General features: G+C 43.0%; 1 long non-coding RNA gene and 1 pseudogene across 1 annotated transcript; one reads left to right on the forward strand and one right to left on the reverse strand.

Annotated features, from left to right (window-relative positions):
• Positions 1–13,244, forward strand: part of LOC123240731 — a 139,440-nt pseudogene that overhangs the window by 51,937 nt on the left and 74,259 nt on the right.
• Positions 10,877–11,954, reverse strand: LOC123239862. Its single transcript, XR_006505749.1, has 2 exons — positions 11,806–11,954; positions 10,877–11,114 (listed from the first exon to the last, which is right to left on the reverse strand). It is a non-coding gene; the product is annotated as an uncharacterized LOC123239862 (long non-coding RNA).

Consider the following 13,244-nt stretch of genomic DNA (forward strand, 5'->3'; position numbering starts at 1 on the left):
CTATTATTTGTTTTCTTCAGAGGCTGAGACCAGTTCTGAAGTGAAGGAGATGTCTCCAAAATGAGCCTTTTTGTGGAAGGATCTGACCCCCAAAGATACATGAATGAGGCTCCTCATGACTTCATTTGGAGAGAAATATGTGACTAATATCAAGGTAAATAAAAATCCAAAGTGTAAATGGGAATTAGATGAAACTGTAGAGAAATTTAGACAATATTCAATCCTTATTCAGTACAAGAAAATAACCTCAGGATAGTGAACACAGCAAATGCTTTTGTGAAGAAGAAAAACTTCTTCAGTCCCATGGACATCTCCTAAAATGCCCATTTTTCAAGTTAATCTAGACAGAGTAGCCTTCAGACCTCATTAGACATCCAAACAGTAATCCTGTATAAATGGTTTCTGGGAGTGATAAAAGTGGAATGACCTTCATTCAGAACTCTGAGCTTGCTGCACATCAGATTATCCACAATGAAGAGAAACCTTATAAATGTAAACAGCATGGAAAGACTTTACTCAGAGGGGCCATCTTGCTGCACATTAGGGAATCCCCACTGGAGAGAAACATCATGAGTGAGGATGAGCTTCTAGTTGCCACTCTTAGCTTATTTAACAGAAGAGGATCTACACTGGAGAGAAACTTTAGGAGTAGAATTAATATGGTAAGGCCTTCAGGCAGCAATCATCTCTTATTCCCAGCCTGAGAATTCCTTTTGGATAGAAGTCTTGTCACTGTCATAAATGAGGGAAGACATTCAAATGGAGACTTCAGAGTTTATCCAGTAGGAGAAAATTTTTTTCTGAGGAAACCAATTCTAGATGGATTCCCAGTGGGAAGACTTTCAGTCAGACATCATCACTTTATATCAGAGGATTCATAGTGCAGAGAAACCTTATGAATGGGCTCTAGGTGGATGCATTTTCCTTAAGTGGAGTGTGATCACTTTTAATTAGAGAAATGAAAATTAAAACAAGTCTGAAGGATCAGCCCACATCTAGAAGATTAGCTATTATGACAGAAAAAGAACATGAGAGGGGTTAGGGGAGATGTGGGAAAATTGAGATACTCTTGAACTACTGGGGGAGCTGTGAACTGATTCAACCATTCTGGAGAGAGCAGTTTGGAACTATGTCCAAAGGGCAACACAAAAGACAAAGCAAAAGGACCTCTCTGGCTAAAAACAAAACAAAACACTTAAAGCAGCTCTTGTTTTGAGTTGGAAAGAATTAGAAAGTAAAGAGAAACCTATCAATTGGGAAATGACTACATAAATTGTGGCATATGACTGTAACAGGATATTGTTCTGTTACAATTAACTTCAAGCAGGAGGAGCTCAGAAAAACCTAGAAAGATTTACAGGAACTGATGCAAGTTGAAGTAAGCAGACACAGGAGAACATTGTACAAAGAGAGAGCAATACTGTACGACAGACAACTATATTTTTAGCCTTTCTCAAAAATGCAATGATCCAAAACATTCCCTAAAACTCATAATAAAAAAGTCATCTGCCTCCAGAGGAAGAACTAAAGTAATCTGAATGCAGACCAAAGAAAAATGTCTTACTTTCTTAATTTTTTTTAAATTTTCTTCCACAAAAAGATCAATATGCGGATGGTTTTATATCAGATTGCTTACCATCCTTTAGGCTGGGAGAAGAAAATCCAAAACCAACTATTTTTTAAATGTTGGATGTTGTTACATGTAATTGTGGTAAAAAAAAGTAAAATATCCAATGTTGGGGAAGAACGCAGGTATGATCAGTTGAGAACAATGTTCTTCCCAGAATAAAGGGCTCTATAAGCAGTAGTTGCCAGAAAGGCTTCACTTCAAGCTCATCCTTGACTCTTGGGGACCTCTCTTTGGAGTTTTTCAGTGCTGCTTGTTTTTGCTGCACCCATCCACCCTGAGATCAGGGAGCAATGTGTTGCCCACCCTAGGCTCTAGTGGCTCCGCTGTTGCTCCCGCTCCTCAGGCTGCTACTGCCACAGCTGCTGTTTGCTCCTGCAGTTTTTCCCTGGCCACCCTGCCTGCTTGCCCACCACTTTTGTTTGCATGCCTTTGCTTGGGGATCCTTGCTGAAAGGGATACACCAGGGTTCCTGTATGGAGGAATCCCTTTTTCCCTTGCTTTCTGCAGCTTCCCAAACCAAGTTTTTTTTTTCAAGAGCAGCCCCTTCCACTCTTCCCAGCCCCACCCTGTCTAGCTTCCAAGTCAATTTTTAAGCTGATGGGCAATTCAGGTATTATGGGCCACTGATTTTATCCCTGGGGGTAAGGAGAAGTGTAAGACTAAGGCAAGCACTGACTTTTGAAAAAAGAGCCATAGAATGTTGGGGTGAAGGAGAGCCAAAGTAACCGACGGAATAGCAGAGAATTCTGGGAGAGGAGAACCAAAGCGGGGCTTTTTGAGGGGTTCCAGCCAGAGGAAAGGACATGGATCCGAGCTCTGTGATTCCCTGAAGAGGTCTTTGAGTTTCCTGACCTGAACAGAAGACCTGCTCTGTGACATCTTGGTTTCCTAGCATTCATATCACCAGCAGTGCTTAACTGTGTTTAGGGTACTGGAATCTTTAGGGAGCAGTTCCTTGAACCCCACTTGCCACAGGCTTTTGCCTAGCTGTGTCCCACCTAGATTCTATAACAAATATAGCTTGTAGATAATATTATTAGTGGAATTGGTCAGGAGAAATTCTGGATGAGGGATACCTTGGCTCTCCTTAGGGATCTGAGACTCTCCAGAGTGACAGAGCTGAGTTATGGATCAATGTGCCCCCTTTCCTACAAACACCTCACCTCAATACCTTCACCCTTGTTGATCCAGAATAAATATCTTTAAATAAGATCAGTGTTAGGATTCATTGGGAGAGACTAGGTTGGGAGGTAGTGAAATAGCCTGGTCAGGTTGATCTCCATCTTGAGCCTGACCAACTGTTGGGAGGAAGAGGAAGTTTCTGTGTTCCTTGACTTGTACCAACCAAATTGGGATATCACTTGCTTCTCCTTGAGGGGTTTTCATTCCTTCAGACCCTCAACAGCCACATGCACTTCCAGGATCCAATGTTTCCAAGGGGGATCCCATTTAGTCTCTCACTATTAGGGGCTGCTGTGAGGGAGGAGGGGACCTCCATACTTCACCTGCTGGTTCTCAACTATATCCCCCTCCTCCCAAAACACCCCCTCATTACAGAAGGAAGGTTACTCTTCCAAACCTCTTAACATTAAGCAGTGCATACTAAGGTAGAGCCACCTATAGACAGGAAGTAGAGATTGGAAGCATTGCCCAGTTTGGTGTCTATCTCAAACAACTCCTGTTTCTGGAGAGCCTTACTGAGCTCACGCAGCTCCCAGTTTTAGGGTGTCTTTTCTTCCTACTGTTCCTGGGGATACTGGTCCTTGCAATTAGTTTAGGTAATCCTACAATTCAGAGGTTATTCAGCTCCTTACACCCCTTTGTCATTTTGGCCTGCCCAGGCGCTGTAACATACCCAATATGGGATTCATCCACATTATGCTTAGTGTGTATATGGGGAACCCCAGAGGTGTGACCAAAGGAATCTAAATGGATGATGATACTGGGGAGGGGAAGGAACATTAATGAGATCTGGAGGTAAATGTTAAGTCTTTTCAGACTCCATTATTTTAAGGATGTTAACTGTTTCAGTTTTGTTCCCCACCAAATAGTAAACAAGTTTTTATTGGAATTGGAGAAAAGGACTCTTGAATTCAGTGCCTGTATCCTGTCACGTTTATTGTATTTGCTGAGTGTTTGCTTTAAAATTCAATTTTGTTTTTTAAGTTCACATATTAATCTAATCTAATATCTTTTGATATACTGAATCATTTTCAGTTACTGTGTTTTGGCTATTTAGCTATATATTCTGTTATATTGTGTCTATTTGTACCTTTCCCCTATGTTTGAACTGGAGAAAATACCATTATAAAAGTCCATAAACTAGTTGGATAAAACTTGTGTCCGTATTAGAGAATTTGATGTTCTTTTTGTGAAATTTGAGAATTTTGGTATTTCTTTGAATATGCATTACCTGTTGTACTACTGTTTTATAAAGCTGTTACTTTTTTTAAAAAACCCTTACCTTCTGTCTTAGAATCAATACTGTGTATTGGTTCCAAGGCAGAAGAGTGGTAATAGCTAGGTAATGAGGGTCAGATGACTTCCCTAGAGTCACACAGCTAGGAAGCTGAGGTCACATTTGAACCCAAGACCTCCCATCTCTAGGCCTGGCTCTCAATCCACTGAGCCACCTAGCTACCCCCTGAAGCTGTTACTTTGTGAAAATCATTGGCACTTACACTGTGGATCATGGCCAAGTTAAAAAAGAAATGGATCTTATTTTTGGATGAGAGACCTTTGTATTCCACCTCTCCTTGGCTGACATGGTGGGTCACTGATTGTAAACTATATATTTTTATTTTTAAAACATTTTCATTATTATTCTTTTCTATTGTATGTGCAATATAGTATCTGAGGTTTTTTCTCATTTTTTTTGCATTTTTCTCTCATTTTCAAGCACATGTTACCAGTAGTAAGGGTTTTTTTTTAATTTTGCACTAGGATAAATTTAAAATGTCCTTTAGCCCTAATGTCAACGCATACCCCAAAGCTTTAGACTGTAGAAACCTGCTAATCATTGTTTAAATATCATAGGACTTTGCTTAATGACTGTGTCTGATTCCAGGAGAAAGGATTACAAAAAGAGCCACTTCACAATGCCAATGAAGCACAATGTTAACCTGCATAGTGCCAACAAGCACACGGTCAAAGAGACAAACCAATCCTGGTGAGATTGATGAGATTCTGCACCAAAACATAGGACTTGACCTTTTGGGGGGTTTGAAGTTGTGGCTGTTTGACATACACCATATGCAGATCTTCCCCGTCCCACATTCTATCAAGCACCTCACTTTGGCTGCCATCCTCGCTCCAGTATCCCTGAGAGAAAAGGTAAATCAGACCAGGGAATGCTATTTCCAATTTGTTGCTAAAATCTAGTCCATTTTCTTTCTTTCATAGTGTGGCAAATTTTCTGTAGTCCTGGCTGCTAATTGAGTAAGTGTATAATTAGTACTATAGGCTTATGTGACATAAATCACTTTAATCAGACCCTGATTCAAGGACCTATTATAGGATTGTTTTTCCTTACTTTAAAATCTTTACACATAAGACTTTGATATTTTATATTTCATCCAGAAGTTATTTTTTATTTTTTATTTAGATTTTTTGGATAATTTTGATTTTCATTTGCCAATTGATTCATATACCTCATAACTCAGCCATGTATCCCTGAGTGATCCATGTGTTTGTTACCACCCTCCTCAGGCGGGATTGTATTATTATCCTATGATGCAAAGTTTAAATTTTTTTGAGAGTAATTATAGGATAAAAAACTTGCTACCTCCCCAAATCCAGAAAGTGAACTATCTGGAGAAGGCGCCATGAAGATGCCTGCAGAGACCACATACTGCACCAAAAGACCCAGAGTGAACTTTGGGATGTGGTGAACTTGAACTGTGGGGGGTTGAACACATTTGTTTTGAATGTATACTCTTATGCCAAAGGGGACTGCCCCCTAATTGGCTTTGTGCAAATACAGCAATCATTGGTTTTATTCTTTTTCTCTTTTATTTCCCTTTTATCCCCAAATCATTGTAATTTTCCTTTAGAAACTGCAATATTGTATGTACCTTTAGTTAAAAATCTTTAGAGTTATAAGTTGGTTGTGTGTGTACTGATCCATTGGGAAGACTAGTTTCTCAAAGGATCACAGGGGAGAATGTGTAATTAGAATCTTGTATCCCTGGACTTCATCTCCCAGAATCCCTTTCCTTTTGTCCTCACATTGCATACATGCTTATGTTTTAAAGATAAAAGTTTCTGTAACTCTCTTCCAGGAACACAGTCTGGGGAAAACTGCTCTTTGCTCAGGCTATCTCTTTCCTCTACTTCAAGTGATTATTAATAAATCTTATAAAAAATGATACTTGGAGTACTGGATATTAATTTTAATCTTACACTCTACTATGCTGGACACATCATTCTAGAGAGAAGACTCAATAAATCTAATTCCCGAGAAAGGCCTCTTGCTGTAGCAGATACATAAAATACTATAATGATAAGGACTTTTTCTCTGGAATCCTGGTGTTTGTCGTTCCTCCTCACTATTTCATGGCATTCATCTATTACAATTTCTTTAGCATTTCTTTGCCCCAAGTGAATTGATACTTGCTTTGTTTTTTTGTGGTTTGCTGGCACATAGGATCTTACAAACAAAGAAAATAACTCATGGGGAAGATATGGAATGGATAGTGGCCCTGATCCCTACTGTTCATTCCATTATATCCAAAGACTGAATTTCATGATGCAGCTGGCTGAATTCTGGGTCTGAGCTGAGATCCAGCCCTTCTGGGATGAAGTAATGAGAGAGGATTTGAGGTTTCTAAGTCCACTTAGTCCCTGATTGCGTGGACCAATAAAGACTTGCGTGGAGGTCTTAAGTTTGAGCTGCTGGGTCAGTCAGAGAAAGGACACAACTTCCTTGAAGTCAAGGGGGCAAGAAACAATTTTTTTTCTCAAGGGACTGATGAAGGAGACTCATTTTTTGTTCATGGGAATCTCATTCCCTCATTAATAAACCTTGGAGTTTATTATACTTGGATATTTATTATACATAAATACCCTTGGAGAAATGCCCTCATATTTTTTATTGGTTAAACTGAGAATGCTATGCAAAAAACAGTTGTACAAGCTGAACAAATTCCTAATTTCTCCTAATAATTACTGTCCATCTAATCAGAGATGTTATAATGGAGAAGAGGATAAGAATTTCCTTTGCTCTTATAACTCATAAGGAAACAAGGAGATTTAACTAGATCTCTTCAATTTTTTCCTCTCAAATATAGCCAATTAAATATTGATTTATTTTTAACATTATCCATATAGTAGAATATTATACATTGTGTTATATTATAATTTTATAATAGATTGTTATATCATTTTGTATTATAAATTATAATATTACAATCAATATAATATAATATTAGTACAGTGATACAAAAACCTTAACAAACTGTTTCATCATTTTCATAGGCATAGCAAAAAAATCAGAATGAAACTTGATGCTTCAGAATTAGGTTTAGAACTGAAATTAAAATTCAGAAAACAATGCTTTCTATGATTAAAATGTGAGATCAACCAGGCAGATAAAATACATGATTTTTTCCAAATGTATATTTTCTTACTTTCTTAAAAGTTTAGTTCATAATCTAGCATCCAGATTGTAGAAGTGGCCTTTCTGTACCATATCTTTACCAGAGTTTGCCAAATTTCACCTTTTCATAAAAATATTTTGAGTTTGAAACCTGAAGTGAATCTTCTGTATCATCTCTTCAAATTCCCTATCAGAGAATTGCTTCCACTTATTTCTTTTTGAATTTTTAGTCATGTCTAAAACCCTTCATGAGGTCATCTAATATGAAGTAGTTCTTTTCCATGAAAGCACTAATAAGAATAACAATAGAGATAGCAAGATGTTTCAGTATGTTGACAGCCAGGCCTAGAGTGGTTCTGGGTTCACATCTGGCCTCAGACACTTGCAAGCTGTATGACCCTGGGCAAATCACTTAACCTCAATTGCCTAGACCTTTACCACTCTTATTCATAAGAACAAATACACAGTATTGATTCCAAGACAAAGGTAAGAATTTAAAGAAGAAGAAGAATTAAAATTTATATACTGCCTGCCATATACAAAGCAGAATAGTAGACTTCTTAAGTGGTGATATTTCTGTATTGCCCTTTCGACAAGTGAGATCATGAGGGTAAATTACATAGCCTGCCTGAATCATTATATTTGCCAGCATTATAGTTCTTCCTTAAAACTGTGAGCATGTCAAAAGAAAGAAAAATTCTCATTTAATCAGTGCTCCGTATCTAAATTCCTACTTCCCTACAACATTATCCCTATTTCCTTTCAAAGAACTAGATCCATGTTTGTCACCAGCCTGCTTCACATTCATCCTCCCTCCAGTTTCAGGAGGTAAAAATCTCAAGCTACAATTTTACACGGAGTAACCACAGAAAGTTTACCTCGCACAAACTGTATCTGCCTTCCTTCATATCCGGCTCTGACCCTTCCCTTAATAATTGTAATGCAGGATTTATGCAAGATCCCTTGCATTTGCAAGATTACCCTAGGCAATCATGGCAGTTAGGAGAATGGAACTTTGGCCCAGCAAGTCCCAGTCTCAAGACCTGGCTGTTGGATCTGGGACTATAAGTACCCCTGGAGAACCAACCTGGGGGTTCTGATTTCCTTGACCTCACCCAGACACCCAGCTACCCCTGGATTTCCCTTGGGGCCCCAGGTTGAGGGAGGAGGATCTTGGGCAGGAAATTAGGTTAGGTCAGCCTAGCAACAGGGACACCCCTAAACCAAATCATCAACCTTATCTGTCTAGCTGGTGGACCATTTAACATCAGGGCAATGGAAATTATCCCTGGCTGAGGGGCTGGTTCCCTCGGCCTGATCTTCCCTTCCGAGGCCCATTGCCAACACTGGCCAGTCACCCTTAGCAACAGCTTCTCCAGACCCTAATCCTCTTTCCTCTGTTTTCCCTCCTGTGTTTAAAAAAAACCCTTAGCCTGATACTGTGAGCTTCTATAGTTATTTGTAACATCATCCAGGGCTAAGGGGCTGTAAAGGGGGAAGATAGCAACCACCTGACTTCAGAGGGAGAATTGGCCAGGCATCCATTTTATTCAGGAAGTGTGAGAGCTTCAGTTCCTATTGGTTACTGCTTTCACTCCAGCAGGGAGGGGCTCCTCACTCTCCACCTAAAAGGGGCCTGCAGACAGCAGGGAGACTGACTGGGCATCACTGCTCAGGCATATACATCCCTGGCTGTCTCAAATCATCAGTTACTATAGTTTCAAGCTCTCTGGCCCAGGTGTCTCACTGGTACCATCAGCTCCCCTAATAGCAGCCTGTTTACCCCTTTATTACACAATCCTATTTTAAGTTGTTTATAGAAATAATCCTTTTACTCTACTAATCTTTGTATAACTCTTACCTTCAAGGCAGAAGAGTGGTAGGGACTAGGCAAGTGGGCTTAAGGACCTTTTCCAGGGCTGCAAAGCTAGGAAGGATCTGAGAGCAGATTTCAACTAGGACCTGCTGCCCCTTTGTCTGATTGACTCTCAATCCAATGAGTCACCTAGCTGCCTATCTAATACCTGTTTTGATTCCAGATAGCAGGGCACTTAGTGACCTCAGGGCATTCTGAAACTGGTATTAAGAATTTCCAATTATTTAGAAAACTCTCCTTCTTTCTCCCTCCTCCCTCCCTTCTTTCCTCTCCCTCTCTGTACCTCTGTACGGTATTCCTCTCGTCTTTTTCTCCCTCTGTTTCGTTCCTTTGCCTCTTTCTCTTCCCTTCTTCCTTTTTATCTCTTTGTCTCTTCTCTTTCTCTCCTGTCTTTTATATTTATTTCTCTGTCTCTGTCTCTAGTCTTTACCTCTCTCTCTCTCTTGTCTTTTTCTCCCTTTCTCTGTCCCTTCTTTTTAACCCCTTCTCTGTCTTGCTCTTTATCTCTCTATCTGGGTTTATCTCTCTTTCTCTCTTGACTTTCTCTCTGTCTCTTGTTTATCTCTGCCTCTAGTCTTTATCTTTCTGCCTCCATCTTTTTCTTCCTCCCTCCCTGCCTCCTCCTCCTCCAGGGATTTTAGTCAGAGGGTAAAATATCTTTTCCTAAATTAGTCAAAACTGGGCAGACAAGTATCCACCTGGCAGTCCTGCCCATACTTTTGGCTCCCTGAGACTCTGCAGTGCTCCCTAGTGTCCATGTCTCCCCCATCACTGGTGAAGGGTTGCTTCAGGAAACCATTAATTCACTCTCCACTCTTAGTACATTTCTGCCACTCAACCTCCCCAGCCCAGTCCTGGTTTTGGCGTCCTTTCTCTTCTCCAGTTCAGCCAACAACAACTAAAAGCAAATCACTCTGTTCCTGTACCTGAATGCTGGATGTCAGTCTGTACAGTGAGGCCCCCCTCTCCAGCCAAGGAACTTCCCAGGCAAAAGCCCCCTCAATGGCCACTATTCTCCTTTGAAAGTTTAGCTGCTGGAGCCCAGGGAATGTCTTTATTTTGGTATTGATGTTCCCTGGGCTGTTTGTATTTTCCTTAGCTCTGGCCTGGACACAAGGAAGAATTTCCTAAATGTTTTTTATGCAGAAAAGGTCCAACGCCATTGGCAATCCTCTTCCATCTGCCTTCTCATTCCCACCCCTCTTAGACCTCCCACGCCAACCTTATATGTTTAGATCCTCAGAAACAGTCAGATAAGAAGTGGCTGATCCAGGATCCCCTCTGATGTCCTCTGCTGAGAGAGGAAAGGAGGTGGCTGGTAGTCCTGAAGGCCAGGCATATACCTCCCTCCTGTGCCCCATGAGGAACACTCAGAGCACCTGGATTCAGATTCTGGCTTTTACATGTTTTTCTCTTTCCTCCAACCTCAGTATGTTCTTCTGTGAAACAAAAGAGTCAGCCCAGGTGATATGCAGCATCCCTTCCAGGTCCAATTCAATGACCCCAGGAGATGGCCAGAATCCTAACACACACACATGTCCACTCTCACCCTCATTATATATTTGAGAACCAGCATGGTGCAAGAAGAAGCAAGATCAACGGGCTTAAACTTCTTAGTCCTGGGTTCAAATTCTGTCTCTTATTGCTAAGTTTGAGTTGGCAGGATGCCAGGCATGGATCCCACATAGAATAGGCTTGGTTAATGTTCTTTCATTAACATTTCATGGTTTTATTCACATAAAATGAGGGCCAATCTCTGTTGCTCTAGCAAGAGTAGGTTTGACTCCACAGTACCTTTATTTGAACCCCTGGAAATAAAGGGAAATGTGGATAGAATCAAGAAGATCTGAGGTGGAATCCCACCTGAGACAACTGGTGGTTGTGTGACTCTGGAGAAGTCACTGCATCTCTGCCTTACTTTCCCCATCTGTAAAATGGAGCATCAACCCAGTAAGGTAATGGTGATGAATCCCTGAAGGCCATAGAAATGCTGGCTGTGATGAATTCATTTCCTGTGGAATGAGGGATACAAAAATAGTGCCTAAAACCCAGGGAGAAGAGAGATAGAGAGAAGCTGGGCTCCAGAGGAGGGTGTGGACAGAGGGCCAAGCTGGACAGATATGCTCAGAACCAGGAAGGACCAGATTCCAAGACAGTGGCCAGCCCTCCTAGAGTCAGGGGCCTCCCCATTGACGAGAGAGCCCAGATCTTGCTCAGGCAGTTTAACAGAGTTTGAGGAGCTCCTTATCCAGCCCCTCCCTGGAGCACCCCACGACACCCCTAAATGGTGAATGCCTGATGAGGAGATGGTCCAGCCAAGCCTCAGCCCTTGTCCACACACAGGGGGACACGGAAAGGTTACCTCTCGAGCCTGAAAACACTCTTTGCCCCCTTCATTCAGTTACCAAATTCAGTGGAAGAGGAAGAAGTTCTTTGGGATGCTTAAGGCAAAGGAAGTGCAAAGAGCCATAGACTAGATGGGATCTCAGAGCCCGGTCTGGCAGAGAAATACACAGTAATTGTTCCTAAAATACAGGAATTGGGGCTTTTCCACGCCAGGGCCCTGCTATTAGCATCAATACAGCACCGGAACCAGCCATCCTCCCGCCCCTAATTCAGGACAAGGACCAGCCTGTCTGCCTCAGTTTGGGCCTCCCTGAGATGAGGAGGTCGGGCTCAGGGGCTTCTTGGGTCCCTTCTCACCCGAGATCTGAGCTCTCCTCCGAAATGCTTCCGTGTTTCTTTCCATGGCCGCCTCCTATATCACAGGAAGGAGGCCGAGGAGGATCAAAGCTAAAACTGCCAGAAAGGAAACTAAAAGGACGGGACTGCAGCCTGGGAGACTGGGGAGAACTTGGTGCGGGGCCCCTCCTCCACCAGGGCTCCAAAACTAGAGGTCCAGGAAGTAAGACTACATTTCCCAGAATGCCTCTCGCACAACGCCCTCCAAACCTTGGCACTCCCTTTGTGGAAGACTCCATTTCCCAGAATGCCCGGGACCTGTCTTCACCGAAGTCTTGGCACCTCCCCCGGTGCAGTCCTAGGGCATGCTGGGAATCTCAGTGTTGTTTCTGCTCCTAGAGTGCAGAAGAGTTTAGGTTTCGTCTTGAGTGGGTTAGGGAAGAGACTCAATGCAAAAGTTGCAACCTGGGCTTTCTTAGTGGAGACTTTCTGCTCCCCAATTCCTGGGGAGAGAGAAGACCCGGGTGGACCAGTTGCGGGTAACTCAGCCTGGAAGTTAAGAGCTGGGTGGTGGGGGAAGGGAGAAATTCGGTGCATGTGCAACCAGAGAAGCGGGGCAGGATCGGTGGGGGGAGGGAGGGGGATGTCGCTGTCTCCCTGTGTCTATGCCTCTTGGGTGTCTCGGTGTCTGTTCATCACTTTAAAGAACCATAGAAAAGGGAGAAATACAGAAGTGCCGGTGTCAGGCGGGCGCGGTTCTGTCTGGATCAAGAGCCATGGAGGGGCTTTGCTCTCCCCCAGAGGAGAGAATGGGCCCCCTCTTTACCACCACCACCCCTCAACCGGAGGCAGCAGGCAGAGGGGGGACGTTGAGGGAAGGAGTGCAGTCACAGGATGGAGGCGGGGCTGGTCCGGGCCCTTCCCCATAGGTCCCAGGGGAGAAGAAGCCAACCTGACCCTGCTTGGAGTTGGGGGGATGCCCGTGCCCACACGCTATGGAAGGAGCTCTGATTTGAGTCACAGAACAAATGCCAACACGTTTCTCCTCAACTCCCACCTGATGCCCGTCTCCCTGTCCAGTGTTTCCTGCAGGCGGCCCCATTACCCAGCAACCTCTCGTCTTAGCATTCCCCCACAATCCACCCTGTGCACCCAATGCAGTTTCTGAATAGAATGAAGCCAAAGAGAACAGCAGAGGGGGCGGGGAGGCTTCTTTCTGGCCAGTCCAAGAGTCCTGTCCAAGCCTGAGGCTCCCTGCCCCCTCTGTTGGGGAGAATCTCCCCTGAGGCTAGGGAAGGGCCCTCAGAGCTCCTCTGAGCCCTCCCCCTCTCTAATTCCCCACAGGTGTACACAAAGAAGTCTCCCCACCTTGGACCTCTGACCCCCTGAAGGACCACAGTCAGAGCCAAGCAGAGACCCTGCAGCCAGAGGAAATGGTCCCCGGAACCCCGAGGCCCCCA

The sequence above is a fragment of the Gracilinanus agilis genome, chromosome 3, assembly GCF_016433145.1.
Source record: "Gracilinanus agilis isolate LMUSP501 chromosome 3, AgileGrace, whole genome shotgun sequence".
NCBI lineage: Eukaryota > Metazoa > Chordata > Mammalia > Didelphimorphia > Didelphidae > Gracilinanus > Gracilinanus agilis.